This window comes from Diceros bicornis, chromosome 20 (assembly GCF_020826845.1).
Source record: "Diceros bicornis minor isolate mBicDic1 chromosome 20, mDicBic1.mat.cur, whole genome shotgun sequence".
Classification (NCBI taxonomy): Eukaryota; Metazoa; Chordata; class Mammalia; order Perissodactyla; family Rhinocerotidae; genus Diceros; species Diceros bicornis.
The window spans coordinates 3,975,478-3,986,572 of NC_080759.1; positions in this window are offsets into that span (position 1 = coordinate 3,975,478).

The window sequence follows — 11,095 nt, forward strand, 5'->3', positions numbered from 1 at the left end:
GACTCCGCCTTCTGAGGGTCTGATTCCGCCCCTTGAGTGTCCTTTCCTGCCCTCTTGCTTGAGGGACCAGGCTCGGCCACGCCCCCTCGGGCCCAGGCCCCGCCCCCAGGATTCCGCAGATTCAGGTTTTCAGTCCCCGCCTGCTGAGCCTTCCAAGGAGCGAAGACCCGGCACCTAAGGCCTACCGGATCCCGGCTGGCTTCTAATTGGAGGACTTGGAGCTGGAGCCCGAGGTGAGAGCTTTGAACGCGACGTCACCTTCCTGAAGCCCCCAGCTCACATGGGCGAACTCCTCAGCATCAGGCTGCATCCATGGCCCGGGCTGTTTGCTTTTGTTGTTGTCTTGTAAACCCTCCCTCGCAAGCTCCTTCCTTCTTCCCTTGCTTAAAGGCCCTTTGTTGAGTGTTCTGATTTTTGCAGAATAAAAACACGAGATGCAGGGGCAGGCCCGTGGTGTAGTGGTTAAGTGTGCGCGCTCCGCTACTGGCGGCCGGGGTTTGGATCTGGGCATGCACCGACGCACCTCTTCTCCGGCCATGCTGAGGCCACGTCCCACACACAGCAACTAGAAGGATGTGCAACTATGACATGCAACTATCTACTGGGGCTTTGGGGAGAAAAAGGAAAAAAATGGAGGAGGATTGGCAATAGATGTTAGCTCAGGGCCAGTCTTCCTCAGCAAAAAGAGGAGGATTAGCATGGATGTTAGCTCAGGGCTGATCTTCCTCACACACACACAAAAAAGATTAAAAAAAAAAAGAAAGCAAGAGATGCAGACATCCCCCACTGTCCACCCCCTGGACAGACCCTTACAGCTGGCCTCCAGCAAGGAAGTGAGGGGCCCTGGACAGTTGGGAGGTGACTAGGGGAAGCTGTGGGCTAGGAGGCTGGGAAGCCATTTGTCCTCTGTCATAAACTCAGACTTTTTGGGAGTTTGTGCATTCATCTGTTTTGTCAACAGACCACATATTAATTGTGTCTGCTGGCACTGGGTCGGGAGCACAGCTGGCTCCAGTTCCTTCACTCCAGAGGACAGGGGATGGATGTTGAACACATAATTCCACAGGCAAATTTGTTTACGACTGGGAAGTGACAAGGGCTCCCAAGGAGAGGCCCTTGGTGCTGGGGGGTGGAGGTGGCTCAAGGGAGAGCTTCTCTGATGCTGAAGTAGGAGTAGAAGTTGAGTGGTGGCAAGGGAGAGAAGAGCATTTAAGGGAGCAGGAACAGCATCTGCAGATGTCCTGAGGTGAGGGAAAGCCTAGTGTGCTTGAGGGACTCACAAGGGGCCAGGGTGGCTGGATCTGGGGAGTGGGGACAGAATGGAGGAAGGGTGGGCAGGGGCCAGCTGTGCAGGTACTGTGGGCCACATCCGAGTTCAGGCTTTATGTTAAGGGCAATAGGGAGCTGTAGAGTGTGTGTGAGCAGGGGAAGGACAGGTCATGGTCAGATGTGGGCTGGCAGGGAGGTGGCTTGGAGTGGGGGGCACTAGGAGCTGGAAGCTCAGGGAAGAGGGAGGATGAGGTCCAGGTGGGACAAGAGTGGGGGGGCGCTGAGGGAGGGAAGAGGTGAGGGTGATCCCCAAGTCTTTGGCTAGGGGAACTAGATGGCGGAGTAGCCCCAGATATGGTGCTGTGGAAGGTGGGGACATACAGTGTGTACAATAATCATATTAATTCATCACATATTTATTAAGCGTCTGCTGTGAGCCAGGCAGTACTTGAGCCCTTGCATAAGTGATATTCTAGAGGGAAGAGATGACAAACAATAAATAAGCAAGTAAATGAGAAAATTCACACAGGGCCTTGGAGGCCACTGAAAGGATTTTGACATTTATTATGACAGAAGTGGGGAGCCGGGGGGGTGGGTTCTGGGCAGAGGGACAGGATTTGTTATGCAGTCTTTATAGTACTCTTTTGGCTGCTGTGTGTTGAATAGAGACTGTGGGAGGCAAGGATGGGACCAGGGAGACCAGCTGGGATGACATCAGTCCAGTGAGAGAGAAGTGATAGGAGCTATGAAAAAAATAGAAGTGGTGGGCGGGCCCCGTGGCTTAGCAGTGAAGTGCACGCGCTCCGATGCTGGCGGCCAGGGTTCGGATCCCCGGCGCGCACCGACGCACCGCTTCTCCGGCCATGCTGAGGCCGCGTCCCACGTACAGCAACTAGAAGGATGTGCAACTAGGACGTACAACTATCTACTGGGGCTTTGGGGGAAATAAATAAATAAATAAGTAAAAAATGTAAAAACAGAAAAAAAAACAATTACTGTAAAAAATAGAAGTGGTTAAGTGGGGAAGAGGTTGCAGAGTGGTTGGTGAAGCCTTCACTGAGAAGGGGCCATCTCAACAAAGACTGTAGGTAGGACAGGGAAGGAGCCGCGTGGATAGTTAGGGGAAGAGTGTTGGAGGTAGAGAGAACAGCCAGTGCAAAGGCCCTGAGGTAGGAACAAGCTTGGGGTGTTTGGGGGGAGCATTGAGGAGACGAGTGTGGCTGGAGGGGGAGTGTGGGAGGAAATGGGAGTGGGGAAGTGATGGGAGCAGATCACACAGGGCCTTGGAGGCCACCAACTTTTATTGTGAGAGAAATAGGGAGCCATGGTGGGTTCTCAGCAGAGGAAGGACAAGATTTCTTATACTGTCTTTGGCTGCTGTGTTGAATAGAGACTGTGTGAGGCAAGAATGGGACTAGGGAGACCAGGTCGGGGTGAACTCATTAGTCCAGGTGAGAGATGATGGTGGCTCAAACGAAGCTGGGGACTGTAGAGGTGAGAAGGGCAATTGGCATATGATGAGGAATGATTGCTTCGCGAAGGTTGTGCTGGCAGGTTTGCTGATGGATGGAATGTGGGGTTTGGGAGAAGGCAAGGACCCCAGTTTTGGATTTGAGCACCTGGACAGCTGGAACCGCCTTCAGCGGAGAGGGGGAATGCTGGATGGAGTTTTCGTGGTTTTTCGGGGGTGAGAGCAGCACGTCAGGTGGAGTTGGAGATGTCAAGCTGGCATCTGGATAGACGGGTCTCCCATTCCAGAGAGAGCTCTGGGCTGGGGATATACATTTGGGAAGCCTCAGCATTTAGATGGTGTTAAAAAAGCCCCAAGACCCGGTGAGATATCCCTGTGTGTGTGTGCGCACGTGTGTGTGTACACGGAGGAGGCGTTTAAGGACCCCTGGGGGTCTCCAAAGTTAATATAACAACAAAGAGATTCAAAGTTGATCTAGTGCTTCCTGTGGGCCCTTCTCAGGTATTCTCACTTAATCCCCGCACTACTGTTATTATGAGATGGGTGTTGTTATTATCTCATTTAACGGAGGTGGAAACTGAGTCCCCGGGAGTGAGAGGACTCACCCCATGTCCTACAACCGCATCCTTATGTTGGAGCCCCAGCGGGTGCTCCTCTTCCGGGGCTCCTGGTCTCGGTCGAGTGCCTAGCCTCTCTTTACCTAGAAAAGAGTGTCGGCGCGGATCGGGGGTGGGGGGGGGGGGAGTGGGGAACGTGGAGATGAGCCATAGCATGGTAGTCGGTCCTGGGGCGCCCCCGGGTGGTGTGTGTTGGGATCGTCGGCTGGAATCCCCTTTGTGAGGCTACTCGGGGGCTCTGTGGGAAACACGCAGTCTCCGGCCCTACAGAAGCCACCGCGCTCTTGCTGAAGCTGCTTCCCCCTCACCCCGGCCCCTGCCGAGTGTCTCCAAGCGCGCGCATAATTTGCCAAACATTGCACCAGCCTCCCTCGGCCTCCCTCGGTGCACCTCCGTCATCCGCCAGCAAGCATAACTTGGCCATGGGAGGCGACCTATGTGGGTTCAAACCCCGGCCCCGCCCCTTCCTAGCGGTGGCCTTGGGCGTGTGACTGCCCCTCTCCGTGCCTCGACTCTCCCTTGCCATGTGGATTTTACAGGATCATCCTGCTTGTAATGCACGTTGACTTCCGCGGAGGGCCGTGAGGGTGAATGAACGAGAGAGGGAGGAGGGGAGGCCTGGGCCGCGGGGCCCCGGGACTCTGCCGCACCTGCGTGTGGTTCTCCACACGTACCCAGGCCTGGTGCTGTCCCTGGCTGCTGTGAGGCCTCCCTCCTCTCCCGAGTGTGTCGGAGGCTCCCTCTGCTGGACGGTTTCGGGACAACAGACTCCAAGGCGTCCGATCTCAGTTCAGCGTGTGTGTGTGACCGTGTATGTTTGGGTCGGTATGTGTGCGTGTGTGTGAGTGTGTAGTGAGTGTGTGCACGTGTATGACTATGTGTGCATATAAGTGTGTGTGCCTGTGTGATGTGTGTGCACACACCATATGTGCGTGTGTCTGTGAGTGTGTGTGCATGCGTGTATGGTTGTGTGGATGGATGTGTTGGGAGGAAAGGAGGAGAGAACCCCACTCACTGAACGACTGACTGTACACCAGGCTGTGCTCCTGCTCACTGCAGCAGCTGCTGCCCTAACCCCTGCCCCGTCCCCGGTCCCCAGACCTCAGCCTGGCAGTGCGGGCAGGACACTGGAGAAAGCACACCCTGGGAAGCAGCCTTGACTGAAGACTGGGGAGTGCATGTCCTCTGCTGTCTCCCAGAGGTCCCCAGAGGGACAGAGCCCTGGGTGCCCACAGTGGGAACTTCCTTGCTAAAGCACCCTTTACCTACTGCCTTCCCGTCCCCGTCTCACTTCCCCACTGGCATCTCCCGGGATCACTTCCCAAAGAAACAACTTGCAGTTGAATTCTTACCTACCTCGATATAAAGTATCTACACTTGAATCTTGCATCACAGTCTACTTGCAAGGAACCTAAACTAAGACACACACGTAGGCTCTCTCCTCTAATCCCCATAGGCCTATTATGCCCTTTTTACTGAGAAGGAACATGAGGCTCAGAGAAGGCAAGTCACTTGCCTGTGGTCACACAGCTGGAGAGTGGCAAAGCTGGGCTTTGACCACGGGCCATCTGACCCCAAGCCCAGTGCTTGCTCTCCTTGTGGAGACGACTCCTTGTTAAGGGGCAAGGGAGTGAATGGGGGTCGTTCACAGCCAGCCAGGTCTGATGTGCGTGCGGGAGGGCCCCCAGGCTCACGGCTGGTGCTCCCGCCCTCCCTCTGTCATAAAGTAAGAGCAGTAACGGCAAACATGTGCGTGACGCTGACTACTGTGAGCCAGGGAGTGTCGCTATAAGCACTTTATTCATTTTCCTCCCCTCTCTCTCCAAATATTACATAGGCTTGATGTAAAAAAAACAAAACTTGTAAGCGTGGAAATTTAGAAGGGAAATTCTTCTCCTTCTGCTTCTGCTCCTCATCCCCAGCGTAGCAGTTTGGTGTGATTTTTTTTCGGTTTTTAAAAATTGCATCTATGAACCTTTTTTCAATGTATGTACAAACATTTATGCACATATAACCAGTTTTTTGAGGACTCAAAACATATTGAGAAATATATCTGTTCTGGTTAGCTGTTATTGTATAATGAACTGCCAGGAAGTTTAGTAGCTTAAAATGACAATCTTTAGTTTGTTCACAAATTTACAATTTGGGCAGGACTCAGCTGGGGTGGCTTTCTCTGCTCTGCATGTCAGCTGGGGCAGCTCGTCCGAGGCTGGAACACCCACTTCCAGGAAGGCTCACTCTCATGGCTGACCATTTGGTGCTGGCTATTGGCCAGGGTCCTCAGCTCCTCTCAACACAGGGCCTCTCCATGGGATTGCTTGGGCTTCCTCCTAACACAGCAGCTGGGTCCAAGAGGGTGTATTCCAAGGGACCTGGAAGGAAGCTGCAAGTCTTTTTATGATCTAGCTTCCCACGTCCCCGAAGGCACTGAGGACAGCCCAGGTTCAGGGAGAGAGGAATAAGACTTCACTTTGTATCGGTCAGGGTTCTCCAGAGAACTGTCTATCTGTGTCTGCCTGCCTATCTATCTATCTATCTAGCTGTCATCATCTATCTACCTCTATCCATCTATTTCTCTCTCTCTCTCTATCCATCTCTGTATCTCTTTATCATGTATCTATCATCTATCTACCTCTATCATATGTCTATACATATATATTTATCTTAAGATTTATATATGATATACATACATTAAGAGGTTTATAAAATATGATATATGTATATTATATATGATATATTATCATATATCATACATATATCTGATATATGATACATATATTACACATATAATACATATTCAATATGTATGATATATGTAATACATGATATATAATATATAATATATGCTATATGATGCATAAATGATATCGATCACACATCATACATATATCATATTAAACATATATATTTATCTTAAGATTTATATATGATATATCATACATTTATGATATATGATACATATTATACATTTATCACACATTTATGATATATGATACATACATTACACATATAATACATATAATATAACACATTATAATACATAATATATGTGATATATAATATGATATATAATGTATAATATATGATACATATCACATGTCATACATATATATTTATCTTATATTTAAATTTATACCTTAAGATTTATATATTTATTTTAAGGTATATATTTATCTTAAGATTATATAAGATATATTATATGGAGATATTTTATATATATGATATATGTATATTAAGATATTTATTTTAAGGAATTAGCTCATGCAGTTGTGGGGGCTGGCAATTCCGAAATCTGGAGGACAGCAGACCAGGCTGGAAACTCAGGCAGGAGTTGAAGCTGCCATCTCAAGGCAGAATTTCTTCTCTGGGAAACCTCAATTTTTGCTCTTTTCAACTGATTTCATGAGGCTCATTTACACTGAAGTAAAGGAATGTAATTTACTCCTTTACTTAAAGTCAACTGATTGAAGATGTTGATTATATCCACAAAACACCTCCACAGCAACAATTAGATAAGTGTTTAAGTAAATAACTGGGTACTATAGCCTAGCCTAGGTGACACAACAACTAATCATCACAACTTCTCAAAGGGAGAGGTAGCAAAGAGCTTGCCACCATCTTTAATCTGTCACTTGGGGAGGAGAAGGGGTTGATGATCTCTCTCTCTCTCTTTTTTTTTTTGTGAGGAAGATAAGCCCTGAGCTAACATCCGATGCCAATCCTCCTCTTTTTTGCTGAGGAAGATTGGCCCTGAGCTAACATCCATGCCCATCTTCCTGTACTTTATTCGGAATGCTGCCACAGCATGGCTTGCCAAGCACTGCCTTGCTGCCCGCCCAGGATCTGAACCTGTGAATCCTGGGCTGCTGCAGCGGAGTGTGCACACTTAACCGCTTGCGCCACTGGGCCGGCCCCCAATGATCTCTTTTTATGACACTACACTTCCCAAGGGTCCCCCCTCCAAGTCTCCTTTCTGTGGCTTAGGGTGGTCGGTAGTGGTCAGGCTAGTTTTTGTGAATAATCGTCACCCAATAAACCCAAATAAAGAGGGGGAGAGAGAGTGAGAGAGCGAGAGCAAGAAGGAGGAGGAGGAGGAGGAGGAGGAGGAGCAGGAGGAGGAGTAGCAGGAGGAGGAGCAGGAGGAGGAGGAGGAGGAGCAGGAGGAGGAGGAGCAGGAGGAGGAGCAGGTGGAGGAGGAGGAGGGGCAGGAGGAGGAGGAGCAGGAGGAGGAGCGGCAGGAGGAGGAGGAGGAGGAGCAGGAGGAGGAGGAGCAGGAGGAGGAGGAGGAGCAGGAAGAGCAGGAGGAGGAGCAGGAGGAGGAGGAGGAGGAGCAGGAGGAGGAGGAGGAGCAGGAGGAGGAGGGGCAGGAGGAGGAGAAGGAGGAGCAGGAGGAGGAGCAGGAGGAGCAGGAGGAGGAGCAGGAGGAGGGGCAGGAGGAGGTGGAGGAGGAGGAGGAGCGGCAGGAGGAGGAGGAGGAGCAGGAGGAGCAGGAGGAGCAGGAGGAGGAGCAGGAGGAGCAGGAGGAGGAGGAGGAGGAGCAGGAGCAGGAGGAGCAGGAGGAGGAGGAGGAGGAGCGGCAGGAGGAGGAGGAGCAGGAGCAGGAGGAGGAGGAGGAGGAGCAGGAGGAGGAGGAGGAGGAGCAGGAGGAGGAGGAGGAGCAGGAGCGGGAGGAGGAGGAGGAGCGGCAGGAGGAGGAGGAGCAGGAGGAGGAGGAGGAGGAGGAGCGGCAGGAGGAGGAGGAGCAGGAGGAGGAGGGGGAGCAGGAGGAGGAGGAGGGAGGAGGAGGAGGGGGAGGAGGGCGAATATCAGTGAGTACACCGTGTACAATATACCCGAGTGGTTGTTCCTAGCTGTTGTGTGTCCTCTGAACTTTTTCAAAGTTTTCCTCTGGCTTTCTGCCTCCCACACCAGTTCCTTTGATTTTCTGCCACCTGGGCCAGGAATCTGGCAGCTCTGCCTGCTGGTCCTGCCCTCCACATGGCCTCAGGGGCCTGTTGGTTTCGGGTTCTTGATGACATGGAGTGAAACCTCAACACCTGCTTCTGGGCGTGTGTTGGGTCAGATTTCATCAACCACCCTGGGTCTCCAGCACGGCTGGCTCCTGCTGCCCCCACAGGCCCTGCCTGTAGGCGCCCTGCCAGCCCTGATTATCTCAGCACATTTGGGGCCAGAAGCAAGAATGAACATGTGTAAGAACCAACGTGTGCCCCACCCTGTGCTGGGTCTTCACAGACCTGGCGCGGCCTCAGGGGGTGGTCCTTATTCATGGCCCACTCAGGTCTGCTCAAAGGTCGCCTCCTCAGCGAGGCCATCCGTGATTGCCCTGTCCAGAAGAGCCCCCTTGGTCACTTTCTAGTATGTCTCACCCTGTTAATTTCCTTCATTACTGCCACCATCTGACTTAGTTTTATTTCCTGTTGGCTTCCCCCATCACACATGAGCACCATGATCCAGAGACCTCATCTATCTTGTTTATCCCAGGTCCTGGGTTCAGCACGGTGCCTGGTGCACAGTAGGTGCTCAAGTACAGTTTGCTGTTGAGGGGTGAATTACCTGGGAGGTATAAATCCACCTCTCCATTTTACTGAGGAGGACATGAGGCTCAGAGAAGGCAAGCGACTTGCTCAAAATCACACAGCCAGTGAGTAGCAGATTTGGGATTTGAACTCAGTTCTGGCTGAATCTAGAACTTGTTCCTTCCCAGTGGCCAAGGAAAGAAAAGGCGAAACTCCAGCCAGCAGGCCCCTGCATGCCTGTTCCTGAGAGACCCCAGACCCATTCCCGGGAGGTGTGTCTTCATGGTGACACAAAATAAGAACTCATCTGTTTTGTGTGCCAGCTATGTGCCCCCCACTGTGACAAATCCCTGTTTCTTCTTAAAATTGTGTTTTAGTGATAAAAGTTATAGCAGCTCAGTGTGGAGGGAAAAAAGGATTAGAAACACGTAACAAGTTAAAAGGATCAAGACTCCAATTCTACTTCCTCCAAGGCCAGCTGGTGACGTGTGGGTTCTTCTGGAATTTTCAATGCATATGCAGACATGTGCACACACAGGAACGCGCACACACACTCAGAAGTTTAATATGTAGATGGGAACATTACTCACATTCACTTTGAAACGTGCTTTCCCTACTCTCTCTGCTTGTGTCTGATAGAACACTTGCGACACTGAGGTTTTATCAGGCTCATTTTACAGATGTGGAGACTGCAGCTCAGAGGGGGTGACAGAGGTGACAGGCCATGCCTGAGGCTGGTGACTCACAGAGTGACCACCACCACTAGTCTGACACATGCTTGCCCACTGCCCGACTCTGGGTGGGGGTGGAAGGACCCTGGAGAAGGACCAGCCTCTGTCTTTCTGTGCGTGGCTCCCCTCTCCACCACTGGCTGGAGGACATTCCATAAGCCACGCTGGTGTGATCGGGCAGCTGAGATGTTCCTTGTTGGATATGAAACCATTGGGGATGCTTCAGCGTCCTCAGGCTCAGAACAGAAACACCCACACGAGGCTTCCTGCCTTCCATGCTGGCTCCCTGTCTGCTTCCTGCCACCTGATCCAGGAAGCCGGGGGCCCCCGCCGACGGATTCTGTCCTTCCATGTCCCCTGAGGCCTGCTGGGATTTGAGTTCTTGGTTGTGGTGAAGGAATCTTCAATATCTGCTACTAGATTGAATGTTGGACCAAATTTTGCCGCCTTGGCTGGTTCCCCTTGGGACACACTGAGTGTAATCATGGTGCAGATGTCGAAGGAACAAGAATTCACTCGCTTGTGCCCGCTGCTGGACACATCACCCATGTCCGTGGGGCCCTTTCAACAAAACAGCCCCTTCCCCGTCCTCATTTGGGTCCCGCTCAAAGGTCACCTCCTCCTGGAAGCCCTCATGTCACTGTCACTGTCTGATACATTCTTGCTCATTTGTTCGATCATTGCCCGTCTGCCGACTAGACGTGAGCCCCTTGACAGCAGGGACGGCATCTGCCATGCTCACGGCTGCACCCCCAGCATCCAGAATAGTGCTCAGCACGTGGTGGGTTCTCGATAAACACACAGCCCTGGCAAGTATCAATTTTTCTCCTCATTTTGCCAATGAAAAAACTGGGGTACAGGCAGGGGATACCTGAGACACCCTGCAGCACCTCTCAGACTGTGACCTGTGTTTGAGTCCCTGGGGGTCTGGTCCAAGCGTCAATCCTGATGGAGAAGGTGTATGGATGATCTGCTGCTGCATAACAAACAGCCCCCAAAGCTTAGTGGCTTCAAACACTGACCACTTTATTTCCTCCTATGATTCTGTGTGTCAGCTGGGTTCAGCCAGGTGGTTCTTCTGTACCACGTGATGTCGTCCGGGCTGTGGCCATCTGGAGGCTCAGCTGGGCTGGAACATCCAAATGGCTCCCTCAGGCGGCTGCAGCTGATACTGGCTGTTGGCTGGGAAATCAGCAGGGCTGTTGATCAGAGCTTTTCATGAGGGAGGCCTTTCCACGTGGCTTGGGCTTCCTTACATCACGGCAACTGTGTTCTGAGGGGACATGCTGCATGAGCAAATGTAAGTATATGCTGCAAGCCCTCCTCACCACCCGTACCTGGTGCAGCACCACCTCTGCCACACTCTATTGGTTAGGCAGTCCCAGGCCAGACCAGATTCAAGGAAAGGGAAATAAACTCCTGCTCTTATCGGAGACAATGGTAAAAAATTTGCAGCCCTCACCTTTGTGGGTCTGGGTTAGGGCCTGAAAC